This window comes from Chrysochloris asiatica, unplaced genomic scaffold, assembly GCF_000296735.1.
Source record: "Chrysochloris asiatica unplaced genomic scaffold, ChrAsi1.0 scaffold00312, whole genome shotgun sequence".
Lineage (NCBI taxonomy): Eukaryota > Metazoa > Chordata > Mammalia > Afrosoricida > Chrysochloridae > Chrysochloris > Chrysochloris asiatica.
In genome coordinates, this window is record NW_006408830.1 from 1,643,481 (window position 1) to 1,655,443 (window position 11,963).

Here is an 11,963-nt window from a genome sequence, read left to right on the forward strand (position 1 = left end):
ACAGGAACTTTTTAAAGTGTTGAAGAGCAAGGATGTCATCTTGAGGACTAAGGTGCGCCTGACCCAAGCCATGGTATTTTCAATAACCTCATATGCATGAGAAAGCTAGACAGTGAATAAGGAAGACCGCAGAAGAATTTTTTTGAATTATGGTATTGGAAGAGAATACTAAAAGTGCCATGGGCTGCCAAAAGAACCAATAGATCTGTTTTGGTAGAAGTACAGCCAGAGTGCTCCTTAGAAGCCAAGATGGCTAAACTTTGTTTCTCATACTTTGGACATATTGTCAGAATGGAACAGTCGCTGGAGAAGGACATCATGTTTGGTAAGATGGAGGGTCAGAGAAAAAGACGAAGACCCCCAACGAGATGGAATGGCCAAGTGGTAGCATCGATGGACTCAAGTGTGGCAACAGTAGTGAGGTTGGCCCAGGATCGGACATTGATTAGTTCTGCTGTGCATAAGGTCGCTATGAGCCGGTGCCAACTCAATGGCACCTAACAACAACAACAACAACAACAACAACGTGGGGATTGATGACAGAGAGGTGTCAGTTAAGACAAGGAAGTGAAAGGAAGGTTGAGCACACAAGGTTGTTAGCCATGGGAAGGTGTGGGGAGTGATGGGGAGGCTGGGCAGGATAGAGTAGCAGAGAGGAGAAAGGACAGATGGCATCTTGGATTGTCCATCTAATATGGTGACCAAGGAGAAAACATGGAAGAGATACAGGATGATGGGAGTTTGTCAGACAGTTGGGCTAAAAACATTGTTTGCAGCAGCTCCTGGTGGGTGGAATGGGGGTGGGGTTAGACAGACTGTACTTTTTAAGGAAGTTGAAGTATTCCTGACACTTCATCCCTAGCCCAGTGGTTCTTCTCACTAAAGAACCCCAATCCAGGAGGTAATAATTAAAATCACAACCACTTCTCAAATCCCATGTTGTTTAAGTGCCGTCAAGTCAATTCCGACCCATAGCGACCTTGTATCGAGTTTCCAAGGAACAGCTAGTGAGCTTGGACTGCCAACTTTCCACTTCAAACGGCTTTGCAGTCTGGTGCATTAACCCACAGCGCCACACCAGGACTCCTCTCCAACCCCACGGCGGCACTAAAGCAACCTCTGAGGTTGAACAACTCCTTACATCAGTCCTGGGCTCCTCCAGACAGGTTTTTAGTTGATCCAAAGCTTGTGCTTGTAAGCAAGATCCTACAAGCCTTGTGTGTGGAGCCCCTTTGAGATCCCTAAAAGCAAAGTCTTCAGAGAGGTGCTCTTGGGCACATCCCAAGAACTTGGGAGTCAGAAAATTAGAAATTGTCGCTGTTCTGCCACTTGGTAGCGCTGTGAGCTTAGGCAAGTCACTAGTCTCTGAGCCTCAAAAGTCAGAGAGACAAGGCTGCTATCATGGGTTAGGGCCTCAAAGAAGACCATATATGAAAGAGCCATTTTTGGTTCTTTTATCATGCTTATCATTACAGTAACCTATAAAAAGCTACAGTTACTTTTTATCAATTGTCTGAACCCATTTCCTACTAATTTTACTAATCCTTTTTCAAGTTCTATGTAAGAAAGGTCTCTGAATACCAGTTTGGGGTAAAAAGCAATCCCCAGACTATTAATTATATGTTAAAATAATAATAGTAAATATCTGGGGGTGTTATCTGTGTAGAAATACACAAAAACTTTACAGTGGCTGCTAAAAGCAGTGGGTACCTGGGTGTCAAGGGGGCACAGGTGTCCTCTGATGTCCTTTTGCGCATTTGACATTCTATACCAGGTAAAATTGAATCCTGCTGTGGTGCTGTGGGTTAATGTGCTGGACTGCAAAGTCAAATTGGTCGGCAAGGTTCAATCAAGCTCCTCGGAAACCCTATACGGGGTCGCTATGGGTCGGAACCAACTCAACAACGCTTACTGACAACAACATATTAATCTATTGCCTATTCAGAATCACAAGTAAAATTTAAATAAAGAAAAGCTGTACGTGTCGAATGCTTTTATTTCTGCAATCGTATTTTTCTATGAATTATTTTGGGATATTTACACTACACAGACAACTTTCTTAATGAATTATATTGGGATATTTACACTACACAGACAACTGTGCCTATTGTCTTTTTTCAAAATTATCACCATTTTATATGTAAAGAAACGGAGGTGCTGTAGGTTTCTTTCATTTTTTTGCACTGTTTCTGTGTTTCTGCAAGGAAGATAGGTTACCAAGCCAGCAAGTCTTGAACGACTTCTCACGCCCTTAAAAAGGAAACCTTTCCAACAATTTGAGCTTCTAGCTGTGAATCCTGGGTTTGAACAGCCTGTTGCGTCACCCTTACTGCCACACTGGCCCGGTGAGCGCTTGGTTTAAGCACAAACTAACTACATCGGGGTTTCACAAGGAGCCCGTGAGGATAAAGAAACCGAATTTGCAGAGAAGGCGGGTCAGTGATGCCTTTCCCACGAATACTTCATTTATCCATCTGTAAAATGGGAATTGGAGTATCTCGACCAGTCCGGTTGTGTCCTTCGGGGACTGAAGGCTGGCCAGGTGTTCCGCCAGGTTTGCGGGACACAGATTTGGAGCGTTCATTCGCGTCGGTTCCGGACCTAAAGAGCAGTTACGAGCGGCTCGGCCCGACAGTTCCTCGCACACGCACAGCGGGACGTCTAGGCCTCTGGGAAGAGATGCAGATACGGGAAAAACAGTCCCGCGGAGCAGCCTCTGACGGAGGCAGAACCTCCACGAACGAGCGCCTTCCCCTTCATAGGCTCACACGAAGCCTTGCAGGACCATTTCCGCCAACGTACTCATAGCGACGGGCGTAAGATGGCGGCTGCGCAGGCGCGCAAACACGCATCCGTAGGGAGGCTCCGCCCTCGCCGGTATTCCCCCTCAAATCACGTGGTAATCAACGCTCCGCCCCCATCCACAAAAAAAAAAAAAAAAACCCGCCTTCGAAATTAGTGAAACAATCTGGTCACCTGATGCAGGGTTACCAATACAACAAAAGTAAGGCGCAAAAGTCCTCGTCACGTGGCCAAGTAGAACTCGAGCTTGCCACTGTCACATGACCAGGCCAAGCCGTCGAAAGGGAAGGAAAAACGTACCGGAGCCACGTGACCAGACACACAACATCTACGCCCCCATCACGTGGCTAAGAAACCCTCCCCCACCTCTCTTTTGGTCCCTCCCTCCTCCGTTGGGCCTGCGTCTAGCGGCACAGCGACGGTGAGGGGGCGGGGCTCCCGCCGGTCACGTGCTCCCGCACCTCCCCGGCGCGCGCGCGCCCCCGCTCGCTCGCCCCCGGCCCCGGCTCCTCCTACTCCTCTTCTCGCCATTGCAGTTGGACTCAGCAGCCCGGCGCGCACCGCGTGGCTTTTAGAGGGAGACAGGGGGCCTGTGGCAGGAGGGCGGCTGCAGCTGCGGTCGGGAGAAGAGGACGCCGACGAGGTAAGCGCCAATGTGGCGGCGGCTGGGCCTGTTCCCGCCTCTGCCCCTCCCCCCGCCCGTCTTCCATCTCAGCGCGGGTCCGGTTTGGGGGTCGCAGTGACAAGTCTTGAGGCGCCCCGCGCCCCCCTCCTCCTCTCAGGTTGCTTGGTCCCCTCTTCTCTTTGCGTGGCCCATTCTTCCCTCGTCTGCCTCACTCCCGCGCTCGGCCGTTACTCTCCCCCATTGTGCCGAGGAAACAAAATGGCGGCGGCGGCGGCGAGGGCTCAGTGCGCGCGCATCCGTCCTCCCATCTCTTGGCCCCTCGGCCGGCGACGGCTTTTCGCTCGGGGGGTGCGCGCGCACCGGGTCCCAGGCCGCCGCCTTACCCCGGGCCGGGCTTTGTCTGTTGCGGCGCCACGCGCGCACGCGCGCACGTGCCGGGAGCACACACCCCCTCCGGCCTGAAGCATTCTGGCCCGCGCGGCGAGGGCAACCCCCCTTCTATCTCCCTCCTCTTCTTTGTCCCCTTCCCGCCCCGGGTTCCCGGAGGGTCCCAGGGTCCCAGGTTCCCAAGGCGGGCTATGCTTTCTTTGTCCTTTGTGTGTGTGTGTGAGAATCTCCTTCCTGGAGTCTTGTCTCCAGGCGGACTCCCCATAAGGCTCTGGGGAGCTCTTGGTGAACTAGGTCTCCCCCAGATCGAGTCCAAATTCAGATGGCTTGAAGCTTTCCCTTTCTTTAGTTGAGATGTTTCTGTAATTTTGGTTTTTCTCTAGCTTGCTTAGGATTGGTTACTTTTCCAAACACGGGTGGTCTGATGCAGTAATTGCAGTGCACAGTAATCTGCAGCATGTCTTCCATGACTGGAACACAAACTTGGGGCTTTGAAACCCTTTTCCACCGTTCCATTTACAAGTAGTTCAGTGATGGAGATTCTTGAGATTGCTGTCGAGGTTTTGCGCGGGTTAATGAGTTATTTTGGGTAGACAATATGAGTATCTCCTCCCCACCCCCCCGAATTCAGCCTGTAAACATGGAGAGAGTAAGTCTCCTCTCAGTGTGATAGAATTGATAGGAAGTTGCTTAGGGTTCTGATGAGGGGCCAACAAAGAAGCTAACAATCCTTTTTTTATGTCAACTCAGATTTTTTTGTGTGTGGTTTCTGTGTCTGTTTTCCTGATAGCTTAGGATTCTACTTTGCTTTAAAAGCACATGGGTTCGTGACATATTTGGGGTTCCTGGGAAAATGCAAGATGACACCCAAAGTTAAGGTTCAAATTAAGCTGTCCTTTGCACAGGTATCTTTCGTTGAGAATGCCCAGAACTTGTTCACATGCTGGCATTCTGCCTTGTGTGTGGTCTTGTGGGATGTGAACAGCAAGAGCCTGGGCTGTGCATGCATGTGAGGCATAGAGCAGCAGCATGCAGAATTGGAAGTGGGGAAGGGCCCCAGGCATTGGCAGGTTTTACAGTCCCTCCCCTGTAGCCCTGGGCTCTTTGCCTCTGAGCTGTCTAATGGCTCTTGGGCTTGTCCATGAAATCTGCAGGCCCTGGTATTGCCTAGTGGGCCCTCTAGTTAAGCTTGAAGACTGAGCAATACTTACTGCTAGACTTGATCTTGCCAACACAGGGTACTACGTTATCCAACCTACCTACCTGTCTTGGAGTGTGAATAAGTCAGACACACCCCAGGAATAGAGGTGTCTCTTTGCAGTTTGAATTTTTCCAGATTGAACTTTTTTAGTGCCTGCAGGCAAAAATTCCTTAGCTCCTTAATTGAGTTTTGGGGTACCATGTTTTGGGGAGTAAGGAAGCCAAGACTTAAGTTTCTTAAATTCTTTCTGTCAAATACTACATTGGCATGGACAGCTGCTAAGAACTGGCATATCTATGGTGCTCTTTTTCATGCTTGCCTGAAAGAGCTTTCCTTAAGAGCTCCAGGTAGGGATAGTGGAGCCAAGTGATGGAGAAAGAGCCGCTAAATTGACCTTTCGCTGAATGGTAAGCAGCATCTTGTGTATCTTTAGGTTTTAGCAAGATGTGGGAATTGGAAATATTTTTACTTTTGGAAAAGGCTTTGAAAGTTTTGTTTAGACTGGAACATTTCCCTCATCTCTTACGCTCTCCTCTCAACTTTCTTCTGGTATTTCACTTTTCGTGCTTTTGGAGGTGTGAGTTCTGTACCTGAGAAGATGGATTTGATTTACACCTCCTTGGACTCAACTTCCACTACATTTTATCAACAAATTTATTTACCTTGTACAATTTTGAGAGCTGTGTAAGTGGCATGGCACCATGTACTAGCATGTGCGGTACATGAAGCTGTGACATTTTATGCTAATCTTGCTTTGATTGAACCTTTATTATTCATTATTACATGCCATGTAATCAAAGTGGAGGGTCTGAGACAAAAAGGAAGACCCCCAACGAGATGGATTTGACACAGTGGCCACAGCAGTAGGCTCAAGCATAGCAACGATTGTGAGGTTGGTGCAGGGCCAGGCAGTGTTCCATTCTGTTAAGCAAGGGTTGCTGTGAGTCTGTACTGATTGAATGACATCTAACAGCAGTCAGTTCCCAATCATAGGGACCTGTGTAGGATTTTCAAGGAGGGGCTAGAGGGTTTGAACCACCAATCTTCGTTAGTCCAATGCTTAATCCCATAGGGCCACACCAAGACTCTTGACTGAAGTGTTTTTACTCCTTTAGTATTGGAATAATTCTGCTTTTCTAGGCTCTCTATTCATTACATTTTATTTTGGAGGTATGTATGTGAAAATATATAAAAATAAGAACACACCACTTCAGTTTTCTCCATGTACAAGTCACTGACGTTGGTTACCTTCTCCAAGTTGTACCACCTTTCTCCACAACCGTTGTCGCATTGTTTTATCGTCATAACAAACTCACTGCCCCATGTAGCTTCTCACTTGTTCTTTTGAGCTGCTGTTGTCAATTTGATCACATAATATGCTTTTGTACACGGTCCTTTAATTAGGTTAAACTGTTTGCTTGAGAGATGTCTTCAGGAGATAGTTTTGGTTTAAGGATTTTCTCATAATAATGTTATTTGGGTTCATTAGCACCCAGAAAGTCTGGATTCCATCAAAATTTGATATTCTATAATACATTTTCTCCCTTTTGATCAGAATTATTTTATAAAATCCTTCATCTAAAGTTCAATATTGGTAACCAGGCACCATTCAGTTCTTCTGGTTGCTTGGCAAAGGTGACAGTTCATATAGGCAGTTGGACACACAATCTAGAATGAGACTTGGTCAGATGCAGATTCTTGTTATATAGTGAATATTATTTGGTTTCACAGATAGCAAAAGATGTTTTAAAAGTCAGACTTGATGTGTATAGTGGATCTTCCAACTCATAGCACCCCGATAGGATAGATTAGAACCTACCCAGTAGGGTCTCCAAGGATGTAATTCTCAATCCATTTCTTCCACAGATTCCAGACCTTCTTTCTTCATCTGGTGCTCCCAGTGAATGGAGACCAGTTGAACCTTCGGTGGCCACTTATAACAGGCTCTATTTGGGGAATTCTTTGATGCTTTAGTATAAGGACCCCTGGTTAAATAAGCATTGGGCTGTTAACTACAAAATCTCACTTTCAACCATCAGCCATTCTGTGGGAGAACGATGAGGTTGTCTGCTCCTGTAAAGATTTACAGTCTTGTCTTCCTATGTCCTCTTAAGGGCTGCTGTGAGTTAGAATCCACTTCATGGCCGTGAGTGTGATTCAGTCTCCACCTTCAGTTTGGGATACCTGGATTCAGTTCCTGGACAATGCACCTTATGCACATCTACCACCCACTCATCTGTCATGTTGCTCTGATGTTGAACAGGTTCCAGAGAAGACTAAAATGGATTAGGGAGGAAAAGGCTTGGTGATCTGCTTATGAAAATCAGCCCATGAAAACCCTATAGATCGCAAGAGTCTGATCTGCAACCAACCGTGGGTACGCCATAGGCAGCATTTCCTTCTAGTGCACATTGAGTCACCATGAGTTAGCTGCCGACTTGATGGCAGCAGCTAGCAATGGCATATTTTGGAGTTTTATCTTAGCAGAGGCCTAGAACAAAAGATTTGATTTCTGTTTCCAATGGGAGGGTTTGAAAATTACAGGCAGATAGTGGTTGACTAGACTCTGCACAGAGTGAATGAGTAAAAGAGGTTTGCGCCCTGAGGAGCTGAGGCTGACCTCAGTTTCCTGCTGTAACATCTGCCTATTTTGTTTGAGACAAGGAGCTTCTCATTCTCACTCTTCTGTATTACTTACAGCAGAGGGACCTGGTGCACCTCGGCTGCCTTAACAGAAACAACAGTGAAAGCTGACTGGGTAGTCTTTGTTGGGGAGCTTTGTAAGGGCTTAAAAAATTGAGGTTTTTCCAAGACAGCACTTTACATTGTAAGTATCAGTCGGCAATTCAAACAGAAACATCTGCTATTTTCAGATGTCTTGTGATGTCCAATTGTAATTTAATTTCTTCCTGGTCTCATATTAAATGTCCATATAATGAAGAAATTGAAAGTTAATGTGTATGTGGGGGGGGTACATATGACCACCAAGGATTTATTTAGTCACAATGTTGAATGTGCTTCCTTTTTTGTTTAATCAATTCTAACCTGGGACCAAATTAGTTTATGTCTTAGGTGATTAATAGTGGTTTTTGGCAATTTGAGGTCCATGTTCATTTTCCTTGAAGGTTCATCCAGCCACCCTTTTCATTAGAATTATGCTTCATGTTTAAGGATAAAATCTTGTTTGGGAATTAATCTTTTAAAGCACTTGCTTTTCTGTACATGCCATTGAACTGCTTTCTCTAATGTGTGTTTATGAATAAAATGTTGCAGGAGAGCCTTGCTTCTCAGAACATTTAGATTTTTTTTGAGGGGGGGTTATAATCCTTGTTTTGTATTCATAATTTAAAAAACAAATACACACCTAAATGTCAGCTGCACACAAAACCAATCTTACCCCTGTGGCTCATAGCAGTGCTTAACATTTGTTAAGTGGGGAACTTGTACAGGATCCTTACAAGAGATAATAAATGATAGCTGGCCAGTCAACACAGTAAGTCTTTGGGCCTTCCCAGTTCAAGGTTGATTCATCGATGACCCATTTTTGCAAAAAGGGATGTGTGAGGTGACAAGATTGGAGAGAATGTGAATTGAATTGATTTTGGTGACTTTGCTCAAGTTTTGTTTTCTTACAACCCAAGGTGTGAGCTGTGAAAAATAGTTTGGGGATTTCTTATAAACTAAATAGATGTTCTTTGTCAGAGGACCAGAAGTGGAAGGTGCTGGGCTACCACTCCTTCCCAGTACTGAACATTTTGATCCAAGATTCTACAGAAGAATTCTGCTCAAAAGATGGAACTGCAGAACCATTTCAAATTCTCATGAACCCCAGAATTCTTAGAACCTTGAAAGTTGTATGAACCCCAGAAACTATGGCCCTGAGATAATCCTTACTCCTTAATCACAACTATCCCCTGGAATCTTCCTAAAACCAAACAGTTGTTCTGTGTAGTGGGAAATGCCTACTTTGAGCATATGAAGACAACTTGGAAGCTCAGATAGGAACCTTGGAAGGGGCAGGGACTTTATGGTAATAGAGGGGAAAGACACAGAAAAGAAGATGCGAATGGTTGTACAACTTGAAGACTGTAACCAACATCACTAAATGGTAGAGAACTGCTGGATTGGTCTGTGTGCATCTATTCTCAACAACTATATCAATTAATTTGAAAATAAAGTGGGCAACTACTATGAGACCCAGAAATTTCAAGTCAAAGAAATGGACATTTTTTCCACACAAAAACTTGCATGCAATATTAATTGTAGCTTTGATGTTAATAGCCAAGAACTGGAAACTGCAGAAGTGCGTACAGAAATGATGGTCTAGCCATATCATAGGATATTGCTTCTCAATTTAAAAAAAACCTGATAACCCACAACAATTTGGATGAATCTGTAGGCAGTTATGCTGAGTGAAACCAATTCCCAAAAGTTACAAACTAATGTTCTTACTGTTAAATGCTGTCCTGAGTCAGTTTCGACTTATAGAAACCCTGTATATAATGGTTTCCAAGGAGTAGTTGGTGAATTTAAATCAACCTTGTGGGTCGCAGTCCTACAGCATGCAACAGGAGAATATATACACTAAATTTATTTTTTCTCCAACAATCAAACCCACTGCTGTTGTCAGTTCCCATTCATAATGACCCTGTAGGAAAGTAGACCTGCGCAGAGGGTTTCCAAGGCTGTAATGTTGACTAAAGCCTACTGCCACATCTTTGACCCTTGGAATGTTTGGTGGTTTTGAAGTGGTGCTGGTCTTTTAGCTAGTACCATGTGTTTTAACCAGGGTACCTTCAGGGGTCCTTCTACTTATATAAGCATTGTGGAAATGGTAAATGTATTGCATTAGGCAAATCTGCTCCTCAAGATCTCTTTAAAGTGTTAAAGAGCAAAGGACTAAGGTTTGCCAGACCCAAGCCATGGTATTGTCAGTTACCTCATATGCTTGACAACAACAACAACATATGCTTGTGAAAATTGGACAGTGAATAAGGAAGACCATAGAAGAATTGATGCATTTGAGTTAAGGGTGTTGATGCAAAATGTTACAAGTTTCATGGGTTTCCAAAAGAACAAACAGATTTTGTGTTGGAAGAAGCACAGCCAGAGTGCTCCTTAGAAGCCAGGATGGCCAGATTTTGTTTCTCGTACTTCAGATATATTATCAGGAGGCACCAGTCCCTGGAGAGTGATACCATGTTTGGTATAGTGGAGGGTTGGGGGAAAAGAGGAAGACCCTCAACTAGATGGATTGGCACAGTGGCAGCAGCAGTGGTATCAGGCTTAGCAGTGGTTGTGAAGTTGGCATACATAGGACTGGGAAGTATGTTGTTCTGTTGTACACAGGGTCGATCTGACTTGACGGTACTTAACAATAAGAACAAAGTTGATTAATGGTTGCCCGGACCTAGGGGAAGGAGCTCTAGTAGCATAGTGGTTATGAATCGGGCTGCGAACCTTAAGGTCAGCGGTTCGAAACTACCAGCCGCTCCGCGGAAGAAAGATGAGGCTTTCTACTCCTGTAAAGATTTACACCCTCGGAAACCCTGTACAGGGTTGCTATGGGTCGGAACCGACTCGATGGCACTTAACAACAACAACAGGACCTAGGAGGAGGTTGGGCAACAGGAATGGTCCTTGGAGTGATGAAATTGTTCTGTTTTGTGGGTGTGATGTTGCACTATAGTTTTAGTTTTTTCTTTGTATTCCTACTCTGTTTCTCCCAATTACCATGAGTAAAGGGTACCTAGGATTGGTCTGTATTGTTTCTTAATGACTGAATTTGAATCTAAAATTATTTCAAAATATGATTAGTAATTAAAAAGGTACCTTTACTTATTAATATAAATGATGTGCCTACTTGTTGATTTTTAATGCCCTTGAGGATAAGACTTTTACATTTTTTTATCACTTTAAATTAGTAACAGTTTTGGGAGAAGTAAACACCAGTCCCTGGTGTTCATGTTTGGTAAGGTGGAGGGTCAGAGAAAAAGAGGAAGACCCCCAGCGAGATGGATCCGCAAAGTGGTGGCAACAATAATGAGGTTGGCCCAGGACCACACAGTGTTTCGTTTTGCTGTGCATAAGGTTGCTATGAGTCGGTACTGACTCAATGGCACCTAACAACAACAAAAAATTAAATTGCAAAGTTAGTTTAAAAAAGAAATCCAAGGAAGACTTCCATTGGCTGCTGTCTGAAAAGCTAAACAGTTTGCTGTGGTACCGTGTTCTCTCACAGATTGTTTCATCTGTGGCATTACGTGTCATCAAATCTGTTCTGCATTGTCCTATCATCTTAGACTAGATGACAGTGGCTCGTCTAAAGACTACTTACAATGATGACTCTAATGCATTGCATTTGAAGTTTTACAGTTTATAAAACATTTCCTTCCACTGTCCTTTTTAGTTGTAACCATCTGCAACTCTGAAGTGAAGGTGGTAGTTTCATCAGTTTTGATGCCGCATTAGAGAGCCTAGGTGTCTTAAAAGTCCGAGACCAGAGGGACGCTCTACAATGCCAGTGGTCCCAAGTTCTGGGTCTCCCAGAGCAGTGGGGATTCATAAATGTTTTGGGAACATACTTTACTTGCCAAGTAAAAAATGTTTTTATTTACTTTTTTAAAAAAAAAAACTTTTTGAGAATGAGTGAAGGATTTACAGAGCCAGGTCATCAGCATGAAATTTCCATTCCACCAAGCAGACACTTCATCTTGATTGCAATCCCCTCAGTGTAGCATCCCTTACCCCACGTCCGCTCTGTGCTGCTGCTTTCCCGTTCTCCTCCTTTCCCCACTCCTGAACGGTGTCCTTAGGTTTCCTGGGGTGGCGCCGTGGGTTCATGCGCCAGACTGCAGAGCCATTGGAACTGCAAGGTCGGTGGTTCAAGCTCACAAGCTGCTCCTCAGAAACCCTATACAGGGTTGCTGTGGGTTGGAATCGGCTCAG